The sequence below is a fragment of the Octopus bimaculoides genome, chromosome 2, assembly GCF_046866305.1.
Source record: "Octopus bimaculoides isolate indiv1 chromosome 2, ASM4686630v1, whole genome shotgun sequence".
Taxonomy (NCBI): domain Eukaryota; kingdom Metazoa; phylum Mollusca; class Cephalopoda; order Octopoda; family Octopodidae; genus Octopus; species Octopus bimaculoides.
Window position 1 is genome coordinate 50758892 of NC_142929.1, and position 15669 is coordinate 50774560.

Genomic DNA, 15669 nt, shown 5'->3' on the forward strand with positions numbered 1-15669 from the left:
AGAGACTTAAGCAGTAGTGATGCGATAAAGTAGTTGTATACTGCCAACTTAACAGGCTAGGCTGGGTGGAGGAGTTTGTCTCCCCTTCGTAAGGATAAGGGCACAGGAAATGTGCCAAGGCCTAATAGGAAGTGGTCTGGCTTCCTAGGGCTAAACATCAGTAGTATATTCCCTTATTGGGACTGTCACATTAAGTTGGCAGTATACAACTACTTTATCGCATCACTACTGCTTAAGTCTCTCTGAGTGATTTAGAAATATATTATTTCTAAATTCTGTAATCAGTGAATGTATTTCACTGAAATAGTATATACTTACGAAGGTTAAACAGATTTCTTCAGCTAGCCAGTCATACTACTTCAGGCTGATGATGAGCAAAGACTCAGAAACATGTCCCTGAATGCAGGCTAGGCTGGGTGGAGGAGTTTGTCTCCCCTTCATAAGGATAAGGGCACAGGAAATGTGTCAAGGCCTAATAGGAAGCGGTCTGGCTTCCTAGGGCTAAACAGCAGTAGTATATTCCCTTATTGGGACTGTCACGTTAAGTTGGCAGTATACAACTACTCTCTCTTTCTCTCTCTCTCTCTCTCTCTCTCTCTATATATATATATATATACACACACACACACATATACACACACACACATATACACATAAATGTGTGTGTATGTCTCAGTTTCTCAAGTTATATGTATTTGTGTGTTACTATACACATTAGATGCTCTGTAGCAATGAATCACCAACTTCGCATGGTTAAACACCAGATCATGGATTGAAAGCTTTCCCTTCTGCATGTTTATGCGAACATAACTACATTATATATTTCTCATTTTTTTTGTTTTCTGTTACTGCTGGTTTCAGTCATTCAAGGCTGGTAGTGCTGTGACAATGATATTGACACCCTAGTATTTTGTTTACTATTTACTTAATTGGCCTCAGAAGAGGACAAAATGCACAGTTGATCATATTCATAAAGAAAGGTGAACAAGTTGCATTGAAATGTATCAGGTATTTTCATTTGACACAACAATTTTTGCCATTGTACACATACACTCTCTCTCTCTCTTTCTCACACACACACATACGCACACACACACACACACACACACACACGCACACAAACTTCACATACATTCACACATGTCAGGCTTCACATACACACACACGTCAGGCTTCACATACACACACACGTCAGGCTTCACATACACACACACGTCAGGCTTCACATACACACACACGTCAGGCTTCACTTACACGCACGTCAGGCTTCACACACACGCACGTCAGGCTTCACACACGCATGCACATCAGGCTTCACGCGCACATACCAGGTTTCATACACATACACACACGTCAGGCTTCATACACATACGTTGGATTTCTGCACTGTTCACTGTTTGAAGAACTGTGTCATGAGCTTCTTAGCCACAGCAGATGAAATGCATGAGGAGAAGATGCCAGTGTTGTTTTCTGGGAAATATTGATTTCAAATTTTGGCACAAGGCCAGCAATTCCAGTTCGATGTGGGTAACTCAATTAAATGAACGCCAGTACTCAACTGGTACCTATTTTATTGACTCTGAAAGGATGAAAGGCAAAGTTCACCATGGCAGAATTTGAAATCAGAACATAACAATGGATGAAATGCTACTAAACATTTTGCCAGGCATGCTAATGATTCTACCAGCTCACTGTCTTCTTTCTTTTTGGGAAATATTGATTGAAGAAAACTGTTACAAATGAAATCTGATAGGTTAAACATCATCAACATTTTCATATCCAATTCTTCCCTGCTTGCATATTTTTCAGCTTTGTGTCTCAAAACTTTGTAAAGCACCCACTACACTCTTGGAGTGGTTGGCGTTAGGAAGGGCATCCAGCTGTAGAAACATTGCCAGATTGGATTGGAGCTTGGTGCAGCTTTCTGGCTCGCCAGCCTTCAGTCAAACCGTCCAACCCATGCCAGCATGGAAAGCGGACATTAAACAATGATGATGATGATGTCACTTCATTTTTGCAGTTCAGCTTCCTGATATCAGATTTCATCATATCTTCTCTTGTCATCCTTGGGCTTCTTCTGCAGATTCCTTTCAATTGGATTATTCGACATACAAAAGCGCTTGAAATAGAGGAGGTATGCATCTCACAATTTCAAGAAAAATAGTAGATGCTATCTCAGCAGTGGGTACAGTAGGTCAATAGACATGACTGTGTGGTGAGAAGCTTGCTTCCCAACCTCATGGTTGTAGGCAAGTAAACTAAGTGACAAATATGGAGGGTTTCTCTGCAGTGATACTGCTCATCAGTTTAGTGAAGCTGAGGGGAAGAGTGTCCTAAAAAGTTGGTGGACATCATTTTGTCAAGGAACCAAAGGGATCAGCTGCAGTTTGACATATGGGATAACTTGAGAGCTACAAGATGCTTGAAGCATTCATGCGCTGGATAAATGGCCTTACAAATGTTGCATTGTTGGGTAAACATCACCCCATTGTAGGGTGTGGATGAGTTTTGCCAGATGTTATAGGCTTTGGTTTTTTTTTGCTTGAACAGCCTCACCAAAACTGTAAGGGAACCTCCTTAGAACACTTACAACATTGAAGTTTTGCTGTGTGCAAGTCATAGACAGACAAACTTCAAAGGATGATTTTAATCAATCACCTAGTTGTTTTGGAGTTTGGATGGAAGCATATATGCTGTTAAAGTTGGTATCAAACTAGCAAAACTCCAATTATTCGACTGACTTGAAGTACCATAGTTGGAGAAACTTTAAGGTTTTGTAGTTGCAATGAGGCAGTAGTAGTTGACTTGATAAGCGCAGAGATAGTTATAGTTTAGTATTGATTAAGTTTGGAATTAAGAAAAAAAATTAAGGTTGTTTGGAGGTATGTGAGTTTTGCCCTAAAGTGTAAGTTGATGAGACAAGATGATGGAGAAAGTTAAAGATTGCAATAAATTTGGTTTCTGTTTGTGGCATCAGTGAAGAATGAGTGAGAGAGCTATGAGAAGTTGTGAATGTTTAAGACACTGGGAATGATGATTCTACAAAAGGGTAGAGTAAGATATATGTTTTCAATGCTGGATGAGATGTAATCTAAGAGATGCTGGTGGGTCAAGAAGTTAGGAAGAATAGAAGTTACAGATGTGTTTACGAGTAGGAGACTTTGATTCAAGGTAAGTGAAAGTCATTATTTATGATATCGAAACAACAGAGGTGACTAACAGGCCGAGTGGTATCTATGTAAGTGCAGATGCCTGCCTTTCAAGGTGAAGTTAGAAGAGAGGGTGTAACCTAGGCAACTGTGATGAATTAAAAATCGGGATTAAGAGATTGATATCTCAGAGAGGAAGGAATACAATGTTTGGTCTGAGATGATGAGCAGCATCTGGATTGGAATGAATTCCATGGATATTGGAGAAGGAGGGGAGATTGTTTACTTCTGGTGTTTGGCATTTCAAGAAAAGAGTAGGGTGACAGTACATTGAAAGTTTATGGCACTGGTGCTTGTGAAAGCGAACACTTTGACATTTATGTTATAAATTCAATGTTTATTATATTAAAAAATAATCCATTTTAAGTTCATTCTTACGTGATGTATACATGTTTTTCACTAGACATCATGTATAATTGTGATTCATTTTTATTGCCATATCCTATTCTTATTTTGTTCATTCCTTAATCACCTATAAATTTTCTCTCTTGCTACCACCTATCAACAAAGACAGTTATTTTATATCAATTCTTGCTGTTCTTTTCTGTGTACGTACACTGCTAGACTGTTGTTTTTTTCTTTGGAAAACATTTTGTTCTTGAATTTTCTTTTAGATCTCAAGTTTGACTTTAATATTTAGATATATAGAGAAAAGCTTTTATCATTTCAAGACTGTTTTGGCAAACAGTCCAGAGAAAAATATTCAACTTTTGCCCTTAAGTATTTAAGGATAATACTCTCTTCATGAAACTTTATTTCATGTGATTGTTATTTAATCTTGTTTTCCAAATCTCTTTAATGTATAAAAATTTCATGTCTATCATCTACACAGATATGTCAATCTGTCTGAACTTCAAAGTGTTTCATATATATTTATATATATTCATTCATATTATGATTTGGCGACTAAATTCTTCAAAATTAGACATCTAACATGAAAGAGTTTGTTCAGATTGTTTGTGATTCTGGACACAACCTTTATTGATTTTTATCTCAAAAATACAGACAAGAATCTACTAGAATAACATTAATCTACCAGAATAACATCTTACCTTCTGAATTCAGTCAAATTCCTCATTCATTCATCTACTGATCATTTTAGTGAAATACACTGTTCTTTTTTGACAGTGAAGATGTTTACATGTTTTACACCATGTTATTTACTTAATTTAATGTGAACTATAAAGTGTAGAAGTTTCAGTAATGTTGTTATTTTCCGTATTTTATTAGTTATTAATCCGTTACAAATTCCTTATTTATCTTCAAAGTTTGTTTATTATATTATGTTAACTTATTACATTATACTTCTAAGCAAGGTAAATAACTCCTGCATACATTTGATTTCCTGACTAACAAGTTGAACTTAGCATTTTTGAGATATTTGGGAAATTGATTAGTGGTTAGAATAGTTATCCTATCAATCAATAAATAAATAAAATAAAATTAATTGCTCCAACAATATTTTAGGCTCACAAATATTTAAAATCAATTCCAGTCATGTCTTGATTAAGTTACTCCCAGTACTTACCTAGTAGTTTATTGTCTCCAGAAAGATGAAGAGCAGAGTTGACTGACATTGGTAGCATTAAAAATAAGAATGTAATTCCACTATACAATCTAATGCTACAGGATATTTTGTCTTGTACTTTACAATTCTGATGATAATAATGATTTCAAATTTTGGCACAAGGTCTGCAATTCTGGGAGAAGGGGTAACTCACATTTGACCCTGAAAGGATGAAAGGCAAAGTTGAAAGGCAAATTTGAACTCAGAACGTAAAGATGGATGAAATGCTACTAAGCATTTTGCCTGATGTGCTAACATTTCTACCAGCTAGCTGCCTTAAATAATAACAATAATAATAATAATAATAATAATAATAATAATAATAATAATAATCATTTTTAAGCCTAGTACTTATTCTATCAGTCTGTTTGGCTGAACTGCTAAGTTACAGGGACGTAAGCACACCTACATTGGTTGTCAGGTGATGTGGGGGGACAAATAGAGATACAAAGACACACTCATACACACACACACACACACACACAACAGGCTTTTTTCAGTTTCTGTTAATCAGATCCACTCACAAGGTTTATAGTAGAAGACCCTTGCCCAAAGTGCCATCCATTGGGACTGAACCCAGAACCATGTAGTTAGGAAACAAGCTTACACACGGTGGGTTTCTTTCAGTTTCCATCTACCAAATTTACTCACAAGGCTTTTTAGTCAGCACTGGGTGTAGTAAAATAAAACTTGCTCAAGAATCCATACTGCAAAGTGAACTTCTTACCACACAGCCACACCTGAGCCTAAGTGATGATAATGATTTAATAAAAAAACTGAAAAAAAAACAAAAAAACTATGAATAACTGGAAACTTTTATGGGTGTAACAAATTAAAGTCGCCTAAACATCAAGTTTTCAGCAACACACACACAAACTCATATATAAACACACACACACACACATACACGCACGAGCATGTTCGTGAATCTCAGCACAAATTTCTTGTCTATTTAATAATGAGACATTGTAATAGAAGTGTTATCATATATGCTATTGATTTCCATGACATATTTAAAATTTCTACCCTGGAAATGATACAGGAAGACATATCTATACACAAGAGAGATTCTCCCTGAAGCCAAGAAACCAAATCAGTGTCAATTGGCAATATATAATGTTGATGAAGCTTTTATATTTCTGTTCCATTAAATTATACTAAAATATATCATCTCACTCAGAAACTGTAACTGAGTAAACCTTATTCTAAGACTTTATATTGAGTTAGCTATTGTAATTCATTTTCAATATTCTTCTCCATTCGGCAATTATTACTTCTTCCGCCTTCTCCCACTCCTGTTTCTTCTTTCTTGTATTGTTCTGTTTTTGTAGCCACAATTTTATTTTTCATGCCTTCATTTCTTATTATATTTTTGTTCTCATATTTCATTTTCTTTCCTGATTGATAATTTCTTGCCTGATTCAAGCTGTTTGTTTGTTTGTTTGTTGTAATGGTGCATATTTATGGGTGAGTCATTTTCAAATATCTCAATGAATAGGTGGAGGCATAGCAGTGTGGTAAGAAGCCTGCTTCCCAACAACAGCGTTCCAGGATCAGTCTCACTGCGTGACACATTGGGCAAATGTCTAGTATTATAGCCTCAGGCAGACCAAGACTTGTGACAGGATTTGCTTGACAGAAACTGAAACAAGACCATCATATATATATATATGTGTGTGTGTGTGTGTGTGTGTGTGTGTGTGTGTGTGTGTGTGTGTGTGTGTGTGTGTGTGTGTGTGTGTGTGCGTGTGTATGTATGTATGTATGTATATATGTGGGTGTGTGTGTATGTATGTATATATGTGTGTGTGTGTGTATGTATGTATATATATATATGTGTGTATGCATGCATGTATGTATATATATATGTATGTATATGCATAGTCAAGACATATAAAAATATGTCTTGACTATGCTTGCACTGACAAGTAAAAAATGCATTTTGTGCACTAATTACGAAATATATGCATATATATATTTGTATATTTATGTGTGTGTGTCTTTGTGTCTGTGTTTGTCCCACTACCATCACTTGAAAACCGATGTTGGTGTGTTTATATCCCCATTACTTAGTGGTTTGACAAAAGAGACAGTAGATTCAGTACTGGGCTTACAAAGAATAAGTCCTTGGGTTGATTTCTTTGACTAAAACCCTTTAAGGCAGTGCTCCATCATGGCCACAGTCAAATGACTGAAACAAATGAAGAATAAATGATTACACTCACAGTCCCCCAACAGAAACAATTATTATTTTTTTTATTTTGAATACTTTTCTCAGCTAAACATTTTGCAACATATTTTACTTTCTATTAATAATTTTTCATGTAATCATAAAAGAAAAATTAAAAAAACAAACATAAAAACATACCTATCTGGGGCTACATTTTAGAAAGTCTTCTGTTTATTACGAAAATAGAAATATGATGAAAGCGAGACAGCTTTGGCAGATAGAAGCTTTAGCATTTGAGAAAAAAATGCAGGAATGACTTTATTTACTCAAACATTGCAACCATGTTGTGTCTTCTTTCTATCAATGTTTGCTACCTAATCCCTCAGATTAGCAATATAAACTCTTCTTTTGTCAGTGATTTCAGCAATCTATGCAAACGTTTTTTTTCTTTCTTTTTTTGTTTATTTTGTTCAGGTACAAAATAAAAACCTATTTTATTGTGCATGAACCAAAAAAATATGTTCAGGTACTCAAAATAAATTTTTGTAATATATGAACATTTATATTGTAGATACAAGAAAATTTGTTTATGTTCAGTTCTGTTTTAGCCAATGTTTGTATATTTATATATATATTTCTTCAGTTTTCAATATTTCTGTAGAATTTCCTTGCCTATGTTGTACTACAGTAAAAATCTTTTTACTACCATTTGCCCTGGCCATGTTCATAAGTTAGGATTTGGTATGTGAGAAATTTAAAAGTTAGACATTATATACCAGAAACCAATGTTAAAAGGGAAGGAACAAAATAAAAGTTTTTAAGGAATCCTCCATTTACATCAGTAAACTAATTTATTGTTTAGCCTCTGTACAGTAACAATGATTTAGAATCTTATATTGATTGAATAGTATTTTGACCAACCAAAATCTAAGTTCTAAATTTTGATTACTGAAAAGAAATCTAATAGCAAGGCAGCTGGATAGATAGTGAGTTCTGTGATGTGAGGAATGCAGGGCTGTGAATGCATCTAATAAATGTATTCTCAGCTGGAAGAGCAGCCACAAATTCTCTAAATGTATCTTTGCCAAGAATTTGAAGCAATTCGCCTGCACAATGCTTTGTTTTGTAAAGTTCCTGGAGTGAGTAATATGTTATATAGTTCTGAGATGTGTTTACATTGTTATATACTGGAGCAGTATTTAGATGTTTACAAAAGGATTTATTAAGAATTATTACCCTATCACAGTTGTATCATACCAAACATTATTACACACTACACCAATAATAAATAGCTGGAGTTATACTCTTAGAGAATAAAAACTAGTAAACTTTAATCCTATAGCATTTAATCTGGCCATATTCAACCCAAATATTCTATCTGATTTATGTTCAAACCAACTGGCTTTGGCCTCTCACACCATCTCTATAATGTCATATTAAAACTAAACAATTACATCCTTGGAATCTTGAAGTTCCAAGATAATGCAAGATTAATTCAAAACAATGTGAATAAATAATCATTACATTTGATAGAGTAATCTGAATGCTAAAGGATTAATGTTGCTCTACGACAATTTTAGGCTCAGTTGTAGAATGAAATGCACACAATTTACTGTTTTTATTTTTCTGTAGTCTAATTGTTAAGTTTTCAACACGTTTTCAAGAATTGACCAATCCTCCTCCTCCTCATCATCATCATCATCTTCTTCTTCTCAACAAATTCCATCCAATCCGTGGGTGTGTGTGTGTGTGCATGGGTAAAGTAGATATTAAAATAAGGATTTCTAACAATGACCAACCCATACTTTTACTCAGGTATCATGTACCTGAGACTTCATTATTCATTTTGCCCTCTACTTTTCAAGATGGTTCTGTGTAATTTGAGGGTGATTTGACTACTATTTCTCAGAGCTTCAGCCACATTGAAACTTCCACATTAGCTTGTGTTATTGTTTCTATAGTTCGTTCATTTTATATGGACCATAACTCGCCTTTATTATAAGTATACCATTAAGATAGGTGATAGATTGAGAAATATAAATCAAATGCTGCTTTTCTGTTTGGAAATAGAACTTAGCAAATGGAACTTCTATTTTAATATCGTATTTAACCTTAGGACAAGATCATATCATAAAACTATGATAACTAATAACTAGATGACTCTTCTGATTGTAATTTTCTGTGCCCCCTTTGTTTCTGGAACATCATTTAGTAGGAAAGCTCTCTATCAAATTGAATTATGTTCAAAGTAGATGTGAGTATAGATTGCATAGACTTGTAATGCTAAATATCTGAAGAGGATGTTTCATTAGGGAATACAGTCCAATGAAATAAAAATAGTTGTTAGATTACAGTTTTAATGGCATACCTATCAGAAAATGTTGTCATGGAAATTACTTAGATGAAGTTGCTGTATGGAGATAGATTCAGGCTTTAGATTTTTGCCTTCTGTTTACTGGAAATATTCCGTGGTTGTATAATTACAAATGACATATCATTTGGGGTTGTCTAATTTTAGTAAATAAAAGCCCTTTTAGCAAAAGCACTCTATTCTATTAGTCTATATTTTGAGATAGACAGGTTAGGAAAGGCTGCTCAAGCCTAGATATATTCACACTGCAACCTTATCAGAGAAAGAAAAAAAGAAAAAGTTGGCAGAAGTTATTCTAACTCCTCTTTTACTGTCAGTTCCATTTCAGTTTTCACTGTACTTTTCAATAAGTAAAAACACCCTTATAACTACTTTAAGGAAAATGTGAAAAATTACTGTTTATCCCAAACATTTTCAATCCTCCTCCTCATTGTATTTTTTTTTTTTTGTGTTCATTTTTCCATGTTGGTAAGGATTGGACAAGACTCTTTGCAAGCTGTGTTTTATAGCTAGCTGCCCTTTCTGATGCTAACAATTTTAGTCACCTCTTCAAACACAAGGAGACAGTGTATTTATTCTAAAAACTAGGATTTACACACTGCAACTGGGAAGTGTTTACAGTACCGAGCCCTCTCAAACAGTCCCTCACCTAAACATCAATGTTGTTTAACATTAGTGATCAGATAAGTTTCTCATGGTATCTTCTTTTATCATTTATTTATTTCAATCACTGAACTGCATCCTTGCTGGGATGCTGCCCTAAAGGGTTTTGGTCAAGCAAATCAACCACAGTACTAAACTTTTTAAGTCCAGCAGTTATTTTATCAGTCTCCATTGCCAAACTGTTAAGCTATGGTGATCTACACAAACCAACACCAGTTGTCAAGCAGTTGGTTCATGGGGGGAACAGGGACAACACACACACACACACACATGAAAGACTTCTGCACAGTTTCCACCTACCAGTTTCACTTTGAAAACTTCATGCTTTTTTCAAAAACAAATTCTTCAGTTCTACTTTTACATCAGTTTGTCTGCCACATGTTACTTTAGCTCTTTTCAAACATCACATTCTACCTTAAAACCATCTCTCTTCTCTTAAAATGTGTTTGAGTGCTTTCAGAAATTTTCCATTTCTGGTGCTTCTTTCACTGAAAAAATTTCGGTGATTAACAGATTACCAAACTATATCACTGAGCAGATGGGAGCTTCCGCATTCGCTTGACATGTTAGAAATAGCAGCTAAATATTTTATAAGTCACACACACAAGGAAAAAGGACATATAAGCTATGCAACTTCTGAGAAAAGAAAACAAAAAGTTGAGTGGGGATATTCACAGCTAGAACATCATAGATTTTAAAAATCTGATTAATTTTTACTGTATTCCAATTTCAAGTCTGTTTAGTACTATTGCAGCAGGTTGTTATCTCCCTTATCTTACCTGTTTCATTGTCAGGTAAAAGTGTGTTCAATTATTAACACAACACTATAATGTTAGTAGTGAAATAGAAACTCACAACACTTTGAGTGGAGAAGCCAATATCTTATGATTATCTATTTTTACGCTAAACGTTGTATTACAGGAATGGATGAAACAAAATTAATTACTCTTCTAGTTAATACAATATTTAATCAATTTATTCATGCACTATATTAGTATGTGTGCATATATGTGTGCGTGTGTATATATATATATATATATATATATATAAAAAGGTCATTGTTATATATATATATATATATATATATATATATATATATATATTTATATATAACGATGACCTTTATATATATATATATATATATATATATATATATATATATATATTTATATATAACGATGACCTTTATATATATATATATATATATATTTATATATATATATATATATATATATATATATATATATATATATATATATCTTTTATCTTTTACTTGTTTCAGTCATTAGACTGCAGCCATGCTGGAGTAACCCTTTAACCCTTTGAAGAATTTTTAGTCAGATGAATTAACACCCATGACTTCTTTTATGCTTGGTACATATTCTATCAGTGTCTTTTGCCAAACCATTAAGTTATGGGGATGCAAACTCACCAGTTGTCAAGCAGTGGTGGGGAGACAAACAGATACACACACATACATATATATATATATATATGTGTGTGTATATAAGACATTTGCCCAAAGTGCCACACAGTGGGACTGAATCCAGAACCATGTGGTTATGAAGCAAGCTTCTTACCATACACCCACACCTGTGTCTCTGTTTCTGTTTGTCTGTCTGTCTGTCTGTCTCTCTCTCTCTCTCTCTCTCTCTCTCTCTCTCTCTCTCTCTATATATATATATATATATATATATATATATATATATATATATATTATTGTGCACATTACACATTGTGTAAATGTGTAAAGAGACTTGAATCAATGATTAACTGAAGTAGTTATCCATGCTGCGAGTAGATGAAAAAAAATTTAGGAGTATTTAAAATCTAAAAGCCATAAACAAAGTAGATAACTCCAATAAAATCATAGACCATAATTCTGGGAAAATATAGATTGTATAGCAATTGAATAGATATGTGTGTGTGTATATATATATATATATATATATATGCATTGAAATTTGCCTACTGAAATCTGTCAAAATCTTCATGGACCTTTAGTTATGTAGCTGCTGTAATTAGGCAAGTTTTATTCACTTGAAATAAATAAATAATATCTCAGTATATATATTATTTTAAAAATTCAAATATCAGCAAGTACATTGAGTATTAAAAGACAATGAAAGCAGAAAGTATATGGTACTTTTAAAGAATATTTTTATCCGTTCTTTTGCATTACTGAAATGCTAATTATTATCTGTAGTTAATAGTAACAAATAGAAAACAGATAATAATATTTTTTGTTTACCCTTTTTTTTTTTTTTTTTTTTTTTTACTTGTTTTAGTCATTTAACTGTGACCTTGCTGGGGTACTGTCTTGAGTTTTTAGTCAAACAGATCAAACTGAGGGCTTATGTCTTTTAAGCCCTGTACTTATTCTATCAATTTATTTTGCTGAACTGCTAGTTTACAGAGATGTAAACACATGGGGGATACAAACACAGAGAAAGACACACATGAATACACACACACACACACATATAATGGGCTTCTTTCAGTTTCTTATTTCTTTACTGCCCACGAGGGGCTACACACAGAGGGGATAAACAAGGACAGACAAACGGATTAAGTCGATTATATCAACCCCAGTGCATAACTGGTACTTATTTAATTGACCCCAAAAGAATGAAAGGCAAAGTCGACCTCGGCGGAATTTGAACTGCTAAGCATTTCGCCCGGTGTGCTAACATTTCTGCCAGCTCACCACCCAAGTTTCTGTCAACTTTTTGGCTTATTTCTGTTTCTGTCAACTAAATACACTCACAGAGCTTTGATTGGCCTAAGGCTCTAGTAAAAGACACTTGCCCAGGGTGTCACACAGTGGGACAGAATGTGAAAACCATGTTATTTGGGAAGCTGCTGTTGGCATTGCCTTTCATTTTCTGAAGGTGTGTGGTTCAATTAAGTTGCATACCATTAAAGTATTTGGTACCAATGGTGCTCTGTCCAACACTAATAATAGATTGTAGATAACCATTTAGCATGTTAACTGGTCACATCTGACCCAAATATTCTACTTGTTTTATGTTCAAACCAGTGGAGGCGCAATGGCCCAGTGGTTAGGGCAGCGGACTCGCGGTCATAGGATTGCGGTTTCGATTCCCAGACCGGACGTTGTGAGTGTTTATTGAGTGAAAACACCTAAAGCTCCACGAGGCTCTGGCAGGGGATGGTGGCGAACCCTGCTGTACTCTTTCACCTCAACTTTCTCACTCTTACTTCCTGTTTCTGTTGTGCCTGTAATTCAAAGGGTCAACCTTGTCACACTGTGTCACGCTGAATATCCCCGAGAACTATGTTAAGGGTACACGTGTCTGTGGAGTGCTCAGCCACTTGCACGTTAATTTCACGAGCAGGTTGTTCCGTTGATGGGATCAACTGGAACCCTCGACGTCGTAAGCGATGGAGTGCCAACAACAACGTATGTTCAAACCAGCCAGATCCAGCTTCTCACACCTGCTCTACAGTGTCATTCTACAAACAAAGAGTAACATCATGAAAATCTTGAAGCTATGAGATAATACATGATTAATTCAAAACAATGTGAATTAATTAGCATTACATTTGGCAGTAATTTGAATGCTAAAGGTTTAAAGGGTTAATTTACTTAAAATAGTTTGCAATATTTAATGTTGTGTCAGGTGGTGAGCTGGCAGAATTGTTAGCATTTTGTCTGTCTTTCATATTCCGAGTTCAAATTCCACTATGGTCAACCTTACCATTCATTCTTTCATGGTTGATAAAATGAATACTAGCTGAGCACTGGGGTTGAAGTAATTAACTTACCCACTCCCACCAAACTTAATATTCAATTTTACAGTTCTTGATGTTCTGAGTTCAAATCCAGCCAATGTTCACTTTGTCTTTCATTCTTTTGGGCTTGATAAAACAAAGTACCATTCACAAATAGGATGCATTACAGGGACTAGGGCCAATTTATATCCCAATAATACATCCTGGATGTAAATGGAATTACACTTTTCATTTCCATATCTCTCTATTTCTCTCTCTCCATTTTATTCTCAACTCCATTAATTATTTATTTGGCTGCATCTTTATCATCATCAACATCAATATCCTCATCATCATCGTCATCATTCACACAGTGATACTAACTTCTTTTTGATCACTACCAATTCTTAATTCACTTTATCATTTACTTGTTCCTGTCATTTTGGCAGCAGACATACTGAGGCACCACTTTGAAGAATTTTAGTCAAAGTGACCCCACCACTTACTTTTTTTTTAAGCCTGGTACCTATTCTATTAATCTCTTACGTTGAACTGCTAAGTTACAGGGATGTAAACACAGCAGCACCAGTTGTCAAGTGGTGGTGATGGTGGGGGACAGACACACACATATGTGTATATATATATTTATATACATACATACACAACAGGCTTCTTTTGGTTTCCATCTACCAAATCCACTTACAAGGCTTTTGGTCAGTCCAGGACTATAGAAAATACTTGTCCAAGATGCCACACAGTGAGACTGAACTTGGAACCATGTGGTTAGGAAGCAAGTTTCTTACCACACAGCTACCTTGCACCTACTATTTTGATTTCAATTATTATGCAAATTTGGGCATTTTATTTGATTTTCTAAAGAACCAATAAATATTTGTTGAGATTTTTTTTTTAACACTAATAACTCAATCATGAAGTAAATGAATGTAATTTTTACCTCTCTTTTTTTTTTCTAGAAATTAGATTTGGTAAGATAAGTATTTTAAACACAATTTAAAAGAAAGTATATGTATGTTGATCAAAGCAAGAACACAATCCTTTTACCAGGACTTTGAATCCATGAACTCTAGAACAAGTATCTAACACTTTAACCATTACTTCACATCATCTCATAAAATTCCATCTTTAGAAATGATGCAAATTTATATGTCATCTCCCTCCCAAAAGCTAAGCTGAACAAATTGGTTTTAGTAAGATGTGATGTAAATGTAATTATTTTTCTTTTTAGTATTAATTGGAAATGGGTAGGATTCTAGCTAGAAGGCTTATAGATTAAAGAAATCTGATTTATCTCTTCCTTGAAATGCTGCCAGACTTGTGGTAATTGAAACATATACAAGTAATGCATGTTCTGAAAAAAAAAATAGCAAAAATTACCAAAGACAGAAAGAAAATCAAAGCAAACATGTAATGTAGAATTAAGGACAAATTTACAATTGTGGTGCTTCAATGAAGTTGAGCATGGCTAGTTGAAAACTTTCAGACATCATATTTTTTTTTTTAATATTATTTTTTGGAAGAGATAAGAAAAAAGAAGTCAAAATATTGCTTTGAACAAATTCCTAGCTGAAAGGGATTATATAGATTGGGATACCAAATATAATGGCTGTACTATGTAGTTAATATTCTTTTCATTGATCTGAGTCAAGATAAGATTATTTCTTCTACAACTGATGCTTCTCAATGAATTTTTTCATTTTGTTAGCCATTTATTTTCATTTTTTTTCTTCTTCTTAACATTTTTGTTTTTAAATGTAGGTTTGCTATCTTCTCAGTTATTCTATGAAACATTTATTTTTGAGACACTTGGGAACCATTATCATTATCTGGATTATTTTGGTGTGGTTTGTACATGCATTCATTTCATTTTGTAAAAGGTTTGACTTAAGTCAAAAGAGAGATTTGATTTTGTTTCTCTGGATTCTAATCAAATTAA

At 34.1% G+C, this 15669-nt stretch overlaps 1 protein-coding gene across 1 annotated transcript in view; it reads left to right on the forward strand.

The window, feature by feature from the left end:
• LOC106870646 (UPAR/Ly6 domain-containing protein bou) overlaps window positions 1-15669 on the forward strand; it is a 57593-nt gene that overhangs the window by 26563 nt on the left and 15361 nt on the right. The gene's annotated exons all lie outside the window — the stretch shown is intronic.